The sequence below is a fragment of the Thermobia domestica genome, chromosome 8 (assembly GCF_964235325.1).
Source record: "Thermobia domestica chromosome 8, izTheDome1.hap1.1, whole genome shotgun sequence".
Taxonomy (NCBI): Eukaryota; Metazoa; Arthropoda; class Insecta; order Zygentoma; family Lepismatidae; genus Thermobia; species Thermobia domestica.
The window spans coordinates 109,841,879-109,858,855 of NC_137461.1; the positions used below are offsets into that span (position 1 = coordinate 109,841,879).

At 35.8% G+C, this 16,977-nt stretch overlaps 1 pseudogene; it reads left to right on the plus strand.

Annotated features, from left to right (window-relative positions):
• The first annotated feature begins 561 nt into the window (after positions 1 to 561).
• Positions 562 to 2,694, plus strand: LOC145693144 (tubulin beta-4B chain pseudogene; annotated as a pseudogene).
• Positions 2,695 to 16,977: the final 14,283 nt, after the last annotated feature.

The window sequence follows — 16,977 nt, forward strand, 5'->3', positions numbered from 1 at the left end:
TTCGAAGCTATAAGGACCAGCTGACTGACAAAGAATTTTTGCATCAATGTCATTTGCAGAAAGATTGCAACCCCAAGATCGGATTGGTAGATGTGAAAGCACAGCTCAAGATCAAATGTTTGGCTGCCGTACACAATAGTTGAAACTCCTATTTATATTGTTTAATAACATTAATTTGACGATTCAAAGAATTTAGACTGTTTATAATAGTTTTTATGTAATCCATATGTAAACTTCCAAATTGCGGTATATTTGTACTCAGATAAATCTTCTATAATTCGGATCTTTCCTGAGATTCCATCTAGATCTAACATTTTTCGTTCTGTGGTGTTGACATATTATCATAAGTATATCGTTTCGGAACTAGAAACAATTTATTCGAAAGAGCAAGATCAAAGACAATCATTCATTTTGTTTCAGAGACAATTGCAACACAGAGGCAAGAAAATGTAGGCGACTAGGATCTAAGTTTGCATCTCATCTAAAGATACAAAAAGCTAAATTGAGGTTATGAAAGAATGAAAGTATGTTTTGTCATCTTTTGTTTCGCGTTGCAGCAAGAAAAAGAAGAAATCGCATTGTTTGCATTATTTTTAAAGTGCAGAAACAAATAACTAACCAGGCGACAGTACAGAGTGCTTATTTAAGAAATGCTCTTTTAGTCGATTTTCATGACTTTTATATTGTTTTTATTCTTGTGAGTGTATGAGTCAAGAGATACGAGATGAGGGAAATATTGCATATTCAATGTGGTCAGTGTGGAAACCAAGTCGGGGGTAAGTTTTGGGAAGTTATATCAGATGAACATGGAATTGATCCTACCGGTAACTATCACGGTGATTCAGATTTGCAATTGGAACGTATAAATGTATATTACAACGAAGCTTCTGGAGGGAAATATGTGCCTAGATCCATTATGGTTGACTTGGAACCTGGAGCTATGGATGCTATTCGATCTGGACCGTTTGGACAAATTTATCGTCCAGATAACTTTGTGTTCGGACAAAGCGGAGCTGGTAATAACTGGGCTAAAGGTCATATCACAGATGGTGCGGATTTGATTGAATCTGTGATGGATGTTGTGAGAAAAGAAGCCGAAAGTTGTGATTGTCTTCAAGGTTTTCAGTTGACACATTCTGCAGGTGGAGGCTCCGGATCTGGAATGGGTTCTTTAATCATGAATAAAATCAGAGAAGAATATCCAGATCGAATTAATAATACTTTCAGTGTCCTTCCATCCCCCAAAGTTTCAGATGTTGTTGTGGAACCATATAATGCTGTTCTAACAATTTCTCAGCTTGTGGAATCCACTGATATGGTATACTGCATTGACAACGAGGCCTTGTACGACATATGTTTTAGGACATTGAAATTAACAACTCCAACGTATGGAGATCTGAATCATCTAGTTTCTGCCGCTGTAACAGGAATCACTACCTGCTTAAGATTTCCCGGACAACTAAACTCAGATCTTAGAAAGTTGGCTGTAAACCTAGTTGCATTCCCACGATTGCACTTTTTCATTCCTGGTTTTGCTCCCCTTACATCTCGTGGAAGTCAACAATATCGCTGCTTGACAGTCCCTGAATTGACACAACAAATGTTTGATGCGAAAAATATGATGGTTGCCTGTGATCCACGTAATGGACGTTATTTGGCAGTTGCGGCTATTTTCCGCGGACGAATGTCCATGAAGGAAGTAGAAGAACAAATGCTGAATGTTTCCAATAAAAATAGCAGTTATTTTATCGAATGGATTCCGAATAACGTGAAAACAGCTGTTTGTGATATTCCTCCACGAGGTTTGAAAATGTCAGCAACGTTTATAGGAAATTCTACTTCTATTGTCTCATCGGTCAGACGAATAACCGAGCAGTTTTCCGCTATGTTTAGAAGAAAAGCTTTTCTGCATTGGTATATAGGTGAAGGAATGGCAGAAGAGGATTTTACTGAAGCAGAGAAGAACACAAACGACATGGCGGATGAATACTTACAGTATCAAGAAGCAGGAGCAGGCGAGGGAGGAGAAGGCGGAGAAGGGGGAGATGAGGAATAGTTGATAAGTTAAAATGAAATTATGACGTAAAATAGATTAGGTAGTTATCAAGAAGACATCATATCTCTACAACTTGGGAATTAACACTAAACCTATGATTTTAGTCTTGGTAGCCGATAAGCTTAAGCTTCAGAATACTTAATCTTCGATGAAAGAAAATAAAACACGAAGTGAACGTCGATAATAACAAGGTTGTTTTCAGACTAGCTTCCGTTAAGGAAAGATCTATAAACAATATTTGAGTCAGGAATTTAAAATAATTCCAAGATAAATTCTGCCCTTTCCTTAGTAGCTGTTAGTTATATTGTATATGCAGCTGAAATATTTCCTTGTTTCTAGTCGGGAAAAAAATTTTAAAAAATACTTCTTTAACTTTCAGATTACCAAAACAGTATTTCGTAATGTGTGTCGGATCTTCAAACTGAAAGAAACCATATTTGCTATTTCTTTAAGGATGTGATTTAGAATATTTTATTAGTATAACTTTTTATGTTTATTAGTATAGTATTTTATACACCATTTTGTTTATGTATAAAACTCTTGTTTGAAGATCTTGGTCAACCTCTAGATGGATATGTTATATATGTTAAACTGCAACGATTAAAATGCTGCAGGTTAATAAAGAAAATAATACTGTACATTCTGTTAGTTTTTCTTTAAAAAAATGTACCTGTAATTATCCAAATTATTTTGAACATATTAGGGAAACCGTGGTGATTCAGTGGTAAAACGCCGTTTATCCTTGGTAGGCTACTTTTTTTTTATCCCTATAGCCCGCGTCACCCGAACTAGCTGATGATATCGACCAATGAGTCTACAGCTCGACGTTACCAAATTTCCGGTGAGAAATCCAGCTTCGACCAGGTGCAAGTTGCATGTATTAAAGGTAGTAGTCTCACTAACAACATTAAATATGCTATAACAATACAAAACTTTGACACTAATAGGATCTTTAATGTATGTATCTTGTTAATATTACTATTTTCTGTTACGAATGTGGTGTGAATACTATATTTCGCTTGATTTTAATGTTCACATGATAAGCAGATGAAGGTCTACTTTATATTAGTTGGCTAGGTACGTCGTTTATAATCCCATGCACATTCAACCGAGGATCGAACTCGGGACCCTAAAGCTAATGCCCAACCATTTTTGATTTTTTAAATCCGAGACAAAGAAAGTCTCGCAAACAGAAACCAATTACATGTTTTGCACCAATTCATGAAATTTACATATGGAATGCACGGTGGCTCAGTGATAAGGCACTCACCTCTGATGATAAACGTTTTTGATTTGATTAAAGCCCTTACAAATTTGTAGTGAATACATATTCGTAGGTTTCTCGGGATTTTCCCTTTTCCTTCCATTATCTTAATTGCATTAATTCTTGCATTATCATTGATGTTTATTTACTAACTCTCTTCTCTCTCTCTCTCTCTCTCTCTCTCTCTCTCTCTCTCTCTCTCTCTCTCTCTCTCTCTCTCTCTCTCTCTCTCTCTCTCTCTCTGTTTTAACTTACAAGGTATAACCCAGTATATTGAATCAATAATGTTCTTTTTAGTTTAACGTCATACAATTATTCACCGAGACTAAGAGAGACGATTATGATGATGAAAGATGGTGGAATGAAGAAAGTGTGGGAAACGAGAGAACACCATGAAAATCCACGCACACAGTGTTTGACCACTGCGAAGCCTACTTCGAGAGCTAGGATCGAAACAGGGACTTCATACACCGAAGGTGAGGACTATACAACTGAGCCACAATTTCCCGAAATAGGAAAGTCGCCCTCGATGTCCTGAATTTATGCTTTTCTTGAAAGAATGTGGTCCTTAATGCCATTCTATCCTCACGCTCCATGCTTAGTCTTACGTTGGCGAAAATCAATGTGTTTAAGATTCTCAGCGTAGATATTACAGACAACGTACCCTCTAAACCTGTGTTATTTTCTTCGCAGAGGGAAAGTCGACGTTGTCATAAAACTCTCGCACGCTTCTACGAATAATGTGTTTCTGAAAACCATAAAGATTAGCCACATGTTTTATTTTTTTCATGTGCTTCCTTGGAGACTTAAATAATGAACCTTCTTCAGGTAACTCCTTGACTTTACTGCAAATTCTTGATACAGTTCTCGTGCTAATTCCACATGCTTGAGCTACGAAACATAAAGCCACATTGCCACGTTAAATGAGTCTTGTAGGTGTCATAAAAAAAACCTTGCAACCCGATCTTCCTATTTACTCTTTACATGTTACAACTTCTTGAAAGCAAGAAAGGTTTCTTCACACATGCAGCACTGCACTCTACTGGACAAACAATGGACCTCCTCATTAAAAACGTGTATTTTGGCGCACTTCCCCTCCCGTCCAAAAGAATCCGTTGTTTCAGAAGCGGCGAAACTGTTTTTTTTCTTTTATGTCAGCGGGAGCAAGCAAGACGTCCCAGAAAGCTGCGCATCGTTCAACTCCTTGCAAGATGGAAAAAATGTTTTATGACCCTTCCAAGACTATGTGTATACGGTAAAATATGGTAGGGTTGCAACATTTTTTTTTTTTATGACAGCTACAAGTTCTTCTAACGTGGCAATGTGGCTTAACATACAAACTTGACAAGGTTGTAGGAAAGAAACTGTTTAAATCCCCACTTTTACTAATTCAGTAACAGATGTAAATTCAAATATTTTCATTACCATTTTCTGGTTAAGTATGTTCAAACATGTGCTAGATTGAGACTCTGGGGTTTCGGAACATCACTTAATAAAATATTTTCAACGGATATGGGCATAAGTGTCCGAATTCGATACACGATACGAAATTGATACAAAATTGAAAGTGATTTTTCTTTAGAATGGGTTTGCAAGTGTGTTCATGTTAGCTCATTGGTAGAACGCGGGATTCCCAATCATCAGGTGTTAAGTTCAAATCCCACAGAGTTTTTTCTTTAGAATTGGACAAAAATATGATACAAGGAGTGGGTGCTATAATAAATATTTTCAGAAAAAAAATAGGTAGCTCTAAAAATGACTGTTTTGGGAGTTGGGGTCGGGACAATCATGTTGTGTCCTAGACTCTTCTGCATTTTACTACACTTTTTTCTTCTTCTGGGTATGGAATCTATTAGAAGGCCGACAAATCTATCTCCTTCCTCTATGTCAAGCCATTCCTTAAAAACAAGGTCCCACAGGTCATCCTGAGTTCTGGGTGGATCTGCCACAGGCCAACTATTCTTTAGGGTACACTCCACCTCTGCTTACACATTTTCCATGGGATTGATGTCTGCTCCACGAGGCGGACAGTCAATTAAATCAATATCGGGTTGCCCTGCGAACCATTTCTGAATCACATGAGAAGTATGTTGGGGACCACTGTAACTGAATGACACCACGAGGCAAAAGAACTTGTATTGATGGTACCATGATGTTACTTATGTAAGTAATGAGCACTGTCCAAGCGCCCTTCAATTCTATGAAGCTGTCTGCAATGAGACCAGAAACCCACCTTAACATGAAATAGATACATAATCCCTACGATTGCAAGCAGCCGTACGGTCATATCGGATTCCCTCAGACGACACACAAAACGGTGCCCATCATTCGTTGCTCTGAATGTGAATTCATCTGAGGAACTTACGATTTCAAAGTTGTGATCCACATTCGTCTGAGAGTTTTTCCTTCACGTCAGCAGCATGTCGAAACTTTGGAGCGCTATCTGGATAATGCCAGGAAAGTGGGAAGTTTCCCTTAGTTGTCTAGACGTCCTTGGTGGGTCTAGCCGGGCTTTGTTTACTAATCTCGTATCTTCCGCCTCGGTAGGGACATGAGAACAGATAGGAGATAGTAAATTACCAGTCTGACGTGTATCTAGGTAGTACCATATTGCCGAATCCATCGCCTGGCGGTAGAGGCCGGAATACCTATTCACCATAACCTACCAACGTAGTTGCAGTATAGACCTCCAACTCTCATAAGGTAATTACAACTGAACGTTTGTCCATGATCAGCAATGTTCTGAGGTGTGAAAAGTAAAGAAACAAATAAAAACTAGTAACTAGCTTTCAATTGGTTGGTTGCAGGACACTCTCCTTGTGGAGAACGATTTGGTCAACATTCGCGAAAATAACCTTAACATAGCGCAAGGAATACAATAATAATAGAGTGGTTTTCATAAATGAATTTTCATACATAACAAAGTGAATTGCTAGGCCTATACTGCCTTTACACGTATACAAATATACAGGGTGGTTGTAAAGTCAGTATCTTTTTCTAACAATGAATATTTCAAAAATAAACAATTTATCACAGTTTTATTTCCATTGATTACAGTATTTGGGTGTATCATTTGGTTATTAAGTTACCTTTCAACGTATGCACCCTCATTTTCCACATACTTCTGGAATCTTCTAGGAACATAATCCACGGCTCTTCTTAGAGTCTCAACTGGAACATTTGCAAACACTTCACGGATATTTTGTTCAATATTGTTAATATTCCTTGGTTTTCATTTGTACACTTCTTCCTTAGCTCAACCCCAAGGAAGAAGTCGCATGGGGTTAGATCGGGGCTGCATGCAGGTCATTCTGTCAGTTCCCGGCGTCCAATCCATCTGCTAGGGAATTGTCATCAAGCCATGCTCTCACTGGAATTGCGTAGTTGGGCGGAGCTCCATCTTGCATGAACAGCAATTCCCTTCCATTTTTCTGTTCTTGAATCACAGGCCATACGTACGTTCGAAGCATCTCCAAGTACTGTTCACCATTCATAGTGTTGCGTAGTACGTATAGACTAATAAATCTAGTATACGTCATTCAACACCAGGCGGTTACGTTGGTCTTGATTGCATTTTTTCCACCTTACATTTCGATTTAAATGTGACCAATAATGACAATTGTGACGGTTTTTTACTGTCTTAGGGTTAAGCGTTGCATTTCTACCTCGCTCTTGCCTCCACCATCTCTGTACTTGCACCACCAACTTCCTAACTTCTTGCCTGGCGGCAATCTTAGTTCTGTCTTCTATGTTGTATACGCCAGCCATTTTATGGTTTTTACTGGATCAACTTCTGAAATCATCAATGGAAATTCTCAGAGTAGTAAACAGTATTACACGCGAGCTAGAGCTGATGCTAGTTTCTAGGATAATCTAAATTAAATATACGTATTGAATTTACAACCAACCTGTATATTCTGGATTTAAACCTAGAAAAAGCATCGACAGGCTTGTTCCGTTACGAAAACAGACAGAAATCAGTATCATTCCTTACGCAAGCAGTAAGTTTGTTTCATCATTACTAATCTAAACCAATTTAACCTTTCTTATCTAAAATCCGTACCTAGGTATAGGCCTAATAAAATGGTCCAGTTAACGTGATTCAATCTGGTGGTATTTTACAACGACAAATCATGGCCATATTTCTTTGGTTGTAAAATTATATAGCTAATAGTTAAAGCCTGTGTTTTCTAAAATAGATCCCAGGGACACAAGTTCGAGACCTAGCCAGATTAAGTATTTTGTCCTAATCTTCAATAAGACAATAGTAACTGCTCTTCATCAATGGTAAAAGTATACAAGCAAGCAACAAGCTGTCTTACCTATGTCTTCAAACTTAGCATGATATTGGATAAGCTTCTAAATAGACATACAAAGTAATGAAGAATTAGAACCACTGAATAAGACTTTCAGACACCGCTGGTGTGAATTTCTTTTCTTCTTATGCTGAGGAATACAATTATAACATGATCTTAGCAAAGACAGAACTATGTTCGATGTAGTGTAACCGTTAACGTGTTGTAGTTCGAATTTGTAGATCGAGGTTCGATCTCAGATAAGGTACTTTTTTAAATTATATTTGTATCAGAATCATGTCCTGCTTATGGAATGCAAATCATTGACAATCAAGAGATTAAGAAGATGTGTCTTATCATAATAAGCTACATCAGTGAAATTGTTCTGTGTTTAATCTATTCATTTTCACTTTTCTTCATATTCTTCCTTTCATAGATCTTCTAGTGTTTGTCTCTTCCTTTAGTTGTCTTTCTCTTTATGCTTTTATTTGCTTATGTGTAAAATAGAGAAAGAACAAGGGAAAGAAAAATGGAGAGAGAATGATAACTGGGTGTTCCTACATGTAAAAATAAATAATTTTATCCCTACCCTACTCTCTTCTATTCTTTCTCTCGATAAACTGTGTGATGGGTAAGGAAAGGGCTTTTACAATGTGATGTAGGAAATAGATAAATAACTATTAACAATGCAATTGCAAATTAAAGTTAAATTTTTAATGTCTTTTGTTTAAATGACGAGATTCGCGAATCCGATGTCTAATATTAGTTTGTGATATGCTACAGCGGATTTTATATAAGAAGAAAAACTTAATATGTTCTTAATTTCAAAGCTTGGTCCTGGGTTTCTTAAGTCACCGTTTAGTGTCTGAGGCCAAATCGCCATTTCGTATTAATCTTTCAACTTTAGAAGTCGCAATGCTGTGTAATCGGAAGCAGAAGACAACTAAATATATGTGTAAGCTACTGTCTATAAATAATTTTATAGACTAAAAGTCAAAGTATACGATCCACTAAATTCAGTCTTACCGATGTAAATAATTTATTCCAAACCAGATCACATCACTTCACGCGTGTAACAATGCATTATGCAACACGCTTATAGTGGCGGCTGGCGGGTTAATCTAACTTCAATTTCGAAACCAGTTTCAGATTTTTATCAAATTTCGATTTCTGTTCAGACGACAGTAACACATTCTTAGCTTCTGCGAGAAAGAGAAATCAACGTTAGAAGGAAAACAGAACAGAGAAGTTACAAAAAAAATGTTATGTGACATTAGTGTAACTTCTTTGGAGAGCTGAGAGCAACCCGTCAACATTTTGTTCATGGTGAAATTTCCTAAAGACCGTAAACAAATTCAAAATTGTATCAGTAACGAGGGGGCTGAGAAAAGGGGAGCCTTGACGTGTGTGAACTTAACAGGACCACATATGAAAATTATAAATATTTGCACCCTGTATTGTTGTATTGTGTTTGTACCGTAAAAATCTTTCTTTGTACCGGTTTGAAATTTGGGAAAATCGAAAACTAAAATGGCCCTGCTGAGTTCACGTGAACATAACAGGAGCACTAATAAATTTCTACAAATTTGAAAACTTTTTTCTGTACGAATCGTTTGTGCTGCGTTTGTACCGGATTGTACCGTAAAAATTTTCATTTGTATCTGCTTCAAATTGGAGAAAATCGTAAAATAATGTGGTGCTGATAAGTTCACGTATACCTGGCAGGACAAGAAAATAAATTGTAATGATCGGAATTTATATAAAAAAAATGAATTCCAAACTAAATAGTTTCTCTTTTCATTTAAAAGTAGGAGAGGTAAGGATGAAGAGTAGAATTTTTATTTTAGAGATGATTAGACCTTTTATAAACGACAAACATGACATAAATGCTTACGTTAAAATTTGTGTGTAAGGAGTAACTAATTGTAAAAAAGATTATGTAGTATGTTTGTATGAATTATGTTCTATGTACTTTCCTATTACATTTCGCGTAAATTTGGGTTTTGAACTACTTTCTGAAGGTATGACTTTTTAAAAAAAAAAACTTTGCTAAACTCCATTTTAAATTTCGCTAAATAGTAAATAGTCAACCAAACTGTTGACGTAACCGAAAACTTTTAGATGTGATTTTATTTCTTTTATTTGTTGCGTATAAGTCTTTCATTTTAATTTATTGTTTTCCCTCTAAGTAAGACTCTGTGTTTAAATTTTTTGAATAGTCGACGTAAAAACAGGTCGTATTTTTAAAATATACACTCCGCATCAAAAAAATTGCGACACCTAACGCCGTGCAGTTAGGCCACCCAATATACACCTTCTTATCCCATAATCGTGTCTGGTAAAGAGACCCCCTCTCCCTCCTCCTTTCTTCTCTCCCATACTAAAATTAACTAAGAACATAAACGCAATTCTAATTTCAAACTACACATGCATTGGTATCGATAAAATTAAATAACAAAACCGAGACGAAACAAGATTCATAAGTTGATTTAGGGAGAAACTGAAACAAACATAATGAAAAATTGAAACCAATGGATGTAATTACACAGAGGTTCATAAATGAGGCAGAGAGAGAGAGAGAGAAGGCGAGAGAAGAAGAAAAAGAAAAGGGAAAACAGATAAAAATGTAGAATTTTAAACTTAGTAAGAAAAGAACCTAACATTATAAAGTTCCGTTACCAGAAATCCAACAGTAATATAGAAATAACGTTTGTTTTCATATTTTTTTCAGAACTATTCGAATATATAGAGGATGCTTGAAATATTCATTAAGTCACTTTCAAAAAGGATAGCATACTCAATTTCAGTAGAACTGAAGATCTCACAGACACTTCTAAGCAGAGATGGTCATTTTTCCTAACCCTCCCTCACCCTCACCCTCCATCACACTCACCCTCCATTGACGCCCTCCCCTCACTCTCCCTCACACTCACCCTCCATTGACGCCCTCCCCTCACCCTCCCTCACACTCACCCTCCATTGACGCCCTCACACTCGTCCTCCCTCACACTCACACTCCATTGACGCCCTCCCCTCACCCTCCATTGACGCCCTCACACTCACCCTCAACTACTTTATCGCCCTCACCCTCCAACGCCCTCACCCTCAACTACTAAAATGAGGGTGAGGTGAGGGTGAGGGCGGCCCTCATGAGGGCTAAATGAGGGAGGATGACCATCTCTAAAAGTACGTATATAGCCAAAAGCAGGAAATATCTTTTTATTTGATAATCAAATATAAATTTATTTATTGTGGCTTGCAGCTTTGTACTTTTCTTATATATTTTTTTCTCTTACTTAGAAGAAGAAATAAAGCTTAATAAATATGAAAAAACATTATTTCCTGAGAACTTCTAGTATTTTTAATGGTTACTTTAGTTAAACTTTGAAATTTTCGGTAGCCAAAAACTTGCAGTAGATATTTTTATATATTTCGCAATTATTATTTCTATAAAGTGAAAATATATAAATATAGAAAAGTAATAAAGCTATGAGAAACATCTTGTCTTCGCACATGAAAAGCGTATGAAACTGATGGAATATTGATATGACGATTTTCTGTGAACGACAATTAATTCTAAGAAAAAAAAACTACATTATATTTTCCAGAAATGAAGAATTGCAAGATAATTAATTTTATGAACCCTTACCTCACCCTCACCCTCAATTGACGCCCTCACCCTCACCTCCCTCACACTCACCCTCAACTGACACCCTCACTCACCCTCACACTCACCCTCCATTGACGCCCTCACACTCACCCTCCATTGATGCCCTCACACTCACCCTCCTTCACACTCACATTCAAATAATTTATCGCCCTCACCCTCCCACGCCCTCACCCTCAACTACTAAAATGAGGGTGAGGTGAGGGTGAGGGCGGCCCTCATGAGGGCAAAATGAGGGAGGATGACCATCTCTGCTTCTAAGATAATGTCAATAGTTTAACACACATGCTTTGTTTCCGCGTGGTTCAGTTGTAAATTCGGAAGTGTTTATTGGACGTACTGATGCAAACCACATTCTAATAAACCCAGTAGGTAGCGTAGATCATATCTTCCATTCCAGACTACTAATGCAAAGTGAACAAAAAAAAGAAAAGAAAAGAAAAGAAAAAGGAAGAAAGAAAGAAAGAAAATTGAATGAGTGCTATTTTGCTGGTAAATGTTTATCAGAAATATCCTATATTAAAAGTCCAAACCGTATTATTATGAAAAGTTACAAATGTTCAAATGGAAAATTGGCTGTTCCTTATAGATTTAGCAAACCTTGCATGTTTCAAATTTCAACGTGAATAAATCACATTGAATTATAGGATGGAAACAAATTTCTGTCGAACTAGTATAAATAAAAGTTTGTTTTCAAATAAGCATAGAGATATTTCCAGCAGCAGTTGTTGTAAATAAAAATAAATAGAAATGCCACGTGTACTCAACTTGAAGGACTTTGGTTTGTATGAGGTATGATTTTTTCAATTAATATTGAAACCGGAAGTGGTATTAAATTTCTACCGCTTCCAGTTTTAGTACAGAGATTAGGTTGGAATGGAACATATTCTTGAGATAGTTAATTGATTGATTACAGAAAACCACTTCTCGCTATTTATTACAAGGTTTATTTCTATTCTAAAAACCGGAAGTGGTTGATTTCTGTCACTTCCGGTTTGAATTCGAACTAAGAGTGAAAATAGTATATATTTTTAGAACGCTATTTTTTTTTTAAATCTCGCTATCTCATAGTTTTTGTTCTATGGAAGATCAGTATTGAAACTAGAAGTTGCAGTGGATATCTACCACTTCCAGTTTTAGTTGATTAAATATATTCTTGGGATGATTAATCGATTACAGATATTACCGCTTCTCGCTATTTACGACAGTTTCTACTCTATAGCAATCACCGTTGAAACCGGAAATGGTTGAATTTCTGCCACTTCCGATTTTAATAGAGAGATTATACTGGAGACGAAATATAATTTTGGGGAGGCTTAATTGATTGTTGAAAACAGCTTGTGGGTATCTGTCATAGTTTTTCCTCTATAACGATCGATGTTAAAACAGGAAGTGGCTGATTTACATTACTTCTGGTTTGAATAGAGAGATAAGAGAGAAGATGGTTCCTATTCTTAGAGCTCTTAATCGATTGCAGGAAAATGATTTTCGGAATCTCTTATCATTTTTGCTCTACGTATCGTTCTTGGTCAACTTTGACACCGGAAGTTGTAATGGATTTCTCCTATTTCAGTAGAGAGTTAAAGATGAAGTTAAAATGTATTCTTGGGACGTTTATATCCATTATAGAATACCACTGATCTTTATCTATTACGTTTTTCGCTCTATAGTGATCAACGTTGAAACGGGAAATGGTTGATTGATACCACTTCCTGTACCAATATCACTTCCGGTGTCAATGAAGTCGATACCTAACTTTTGATCCTCTATATTCTGAACAAATTTGGTGATAATCCATACAAGTAAGTATTTTTTTTTTAAGGTTTCCTCTCCCGAACGGAGAAACGGACATATTTACAATGAATGTATTGTTTTGCTCAGTGAATAGTTTCAATCAAATTTGGTAAACAAAAAAAAAAAAATGATGTTTCTGCTTTTTCGCGTATGTTCATTAGTTTCGTTTCTTGTTTGCATTGAAAATTCTTTAAAAAAATAAAACATTATTTTAAAAAAGAAGGAGAACTTGATATTTTTAGTAGGAGCAAAACTTTATTTTTTTCTATACTACCTGTAAGTACGATCATTATTTTCAACAAACTTATTAAAGTTCATTACTGAATTCTCTATGTCTGTGTGTGTTTGTATATATTATTTGTGAATTTTTCAACTTTGAGCCCCCTATTCGATAGAGCATCAAAAACTATCTAAATAAGTGATGGAATTTTTCGCGTCACTCTTACCGTTGTCCAGAAGCCAAAAAAAGTTCCGGTTTCGGGAGATTTACGGAGCCATATCTCGGGAACCGTAAGTTATAGAGAGATGATATTGGTGTTGATCAACACCTAAGAGGATAGTGAATATTTTGATACCAAATAGTAACCGATGACCATTGGTTATATTTGCATTTTCAGTATATATACGGTGATAAATAGTGACAGCTCAACATTGATTAGTTGAATAGGTCTCCTAATACGCAGGTTCCAAATATGTAAGTGTATTATCTATTGAATTTAATCAAATAAATTTAATATACAATTTCATTTAAATTTAAAAAAAAAATCTTTTTAAGTTCGTTCTTCGAGCATTCTCAACTGGTTTTCTTTCGTGGTTTATTGGAATATGCCATTACTAAAAGTACGGGTTATCCACTTTAATTCGTATTTGGTTGTAATTACTTAACTAGACGTAAGAAGGTGAATGACAATGCTTGTGTTTCCTTCATCAGTGAAATCTAAACCAACGAAATTTACGTGAAATATCTGAGACGGTTAGTTATAAATATTTTTTTTTCTAATTTTCAACAAGATTACCATTAATCGAAGATTGTCGTATGATTAGCTGATTGTACTCTTGTTTTTTAAATTACTCTTGCACTTTTCAAATGTCACGTCACACCAGTTACTATTTATTTTTAAAAACAATAATCATAAAAAGAAGAAAAGAAAATAAGAGGAAGGAAGCTGTAGATCAGTCAATGTGGCTTCTATTCCAAAATTGAAGGTGCAAGAAATCAAGCGAGCGAGCAAGCAACGTTTGCACAGTTGGCACAAGGTGTTGACGGCACCTTTCATCGCGTGAGCCGATGGCCTGGGATTTCACTCGGGGTTATACGGCGTCTTCTCGCAGCTAAGAAACTCACTCGTGAAGCCCCAAGCACCTTGCTGAAAGCTTAGCAGCTGGCGATCTGTGAGCAATCTAGCATGTAATACACCAGGGATAGAAGCAGTTACTTTGTCTCTGCACTAGACTCAACAAAAGGCGACCTATAATTATCATGGAATTTGTTATCTGCGTCTGTGTATCACGGAGATAGTTTATTTTCTTGTCAAATCATATGGTGAAAAATCTTCGCCTAAGTGCGATATAGAACTTTTCCACAACATACTTGAAGGGAATTTTAAAAAGAAAAGGATAAAATGATATACGAAAAGGCATGCATCGCCAAGCTCTTTCATTTAAATCTAAGCCTAGAGGTTATATTTGAATAAGTCTTCCTTGTTTGATGTTGGATAGCGTTCACAAGATTTCTACAGTCCATTAACATGTAACCATATGATTTTGTTATCTCAAATAGGTTCGTTTTCAAGCATTTGGTTTAGCCATGTTCAAATAAAGCACAGGAATACAAATTGGTGAACTAGGAAGGATTGAACACCGGTCATTAACTTGGCAACCATATCAGCAACATAATCAGTGTTCGATAGGTGCTTGTATTAGTTATCTATTAGACAGGAACTTATTTCGGAAATAGCAGATAATTTGCAAGTAATGTGCGTGTCGCTGTTAGTACTATGTGTGTTATTGTTAAGACAAACCAAACAATAATAAATATAATACATTTTAAAACATCCCCTCAGTACCAGGAAATATTCCTAATATTTACCATAATTTCCTTAATATTCTTCTTAAGTACTAGAACTTGAAGAGCAGCTCTTCAGTGTGGATTATATATATATTATGAATTACTTTATAGAAAAATATTACAATTTTCGTCCCATGAGACGGTTGTTACCTTCAGGCTAATATATCTAACGAGGACTTCATGTTTTTGAAATTAAGTCCAAGCAGATTGACAACAAACGACATATTTTTGAAAGTCCATAGAAATAGATTTTTTCGAAAAATAAGCATGAAAATTTGCCTCGAAGCATGTCAATTTGCTTATTCCAATGTGACCTATTGATTGGTTATGTCTTATCTTTGAGAAATATTATAGTTAAGCAAAAATTAAAGTGTAATGTTAATCACAATTTGGGGTTATATTTCATTGTATATCGTATATTGCTAGTGTCGTAATGAGAAACTTGATTAGTATATACTTAAGCGTCGGTTTGATCTCAATAGGTGGCGTGATTATCGCACAGCATCAATTTTTAGGTTCTTTTTTTTTTTAATGTTTTCTCCAAAACTACGCATGTGGATTTCAATCATTTTCTTCAGTTCAATGAAAGTTATTATTTGCTACATATAATCTTTGGACATTTTTTTTTCAGTTAAACCCTAAGAATACTGTAAAATTTAGAAAACGGAGGTACGGTGACACTGTTGGTGAGAAGGTCTGGGCTTCCTATCGTTGTCAACGTCACGTTCATGAATTTTTTGCAGTTCTTCGTTTCTCCCTACTATCTGAATTCCATTATTTTCCGTCATTTAAAAAGAGCACGATGTCCCAATGGTAGAGCGCCTACCTTTGAGGCGTGGGATCCCTGGTTCGATCCACCAGTTAAGTAAGTTTGTGGTGGACAACATCGTGTCCATGAGTTTTCTGGGGTGCTCCCGTTTCCTCCCACTTTCGCATTCTACCCATTATTCCGTCATTCATTTGTCTTAATAATCGTCCCCCTTAGCCTAAAGAACATATATCTAATCATGGGACGTTAAAAAGAAAGACTTCCCCGTAATTTATTCACTTGCATTTATAACCCACCTTTCATAGCCTAACCATGGAAGATAAAAGGTTAAAGATTTAAACTTTTTTGTCATTACAAAAAAGACATAAGCATATTATAATAAATTATAGTTGAAGACGAAATGCAAGCATTTATAACATGCATCTCAATGTAGGATGAAATTCCAAGAAAGTTACATGTATGCTATTAGTACACACCAAGTTCCTATAGGCTCTATCATTAGGTAGGGTCTCCATCTTCCTATCATCCATGACAATTTCTCTTAAATTCTCGTGACATGTGCTCCCTCAAGAATTTAACAGCTCTTTTCTCAATTGCTTGGATTGTCAGCACTCACGCACCTTGATTAAAACGTAGTATTCTTAATAAATTCAGTGGCGGCTCTTGACAGAAATCACATCGCTAAAAATTTATATTTTATCGGTACAAGTTAATGAAAGAAGCCTTACGTAATGTTCTAATCATTGTCCTCAAAGGCTGCTACTGACATATAAACATTTCACTAAGCCTTTTAAATTTATTTTAGCTTTATTTTTATTTTTTAAATGTTTTTTCAAGTAAATCTTACTTTTATATCTAATCATAAGTAGAGCAACCCACATTATACTTTATTTTTTGCTTAATTATCAGTATGCTTTATTTTTTCCAAATTATGCTTTATTATACTTTATTGTTAATTTCAATCAGTGTTTTACATTAATCGTGTATAATGTATGATATTTACTATACATTAAATATTGTAAATATCTTTATCTATTTATTAATATTTTATGCAACCAGTTTCT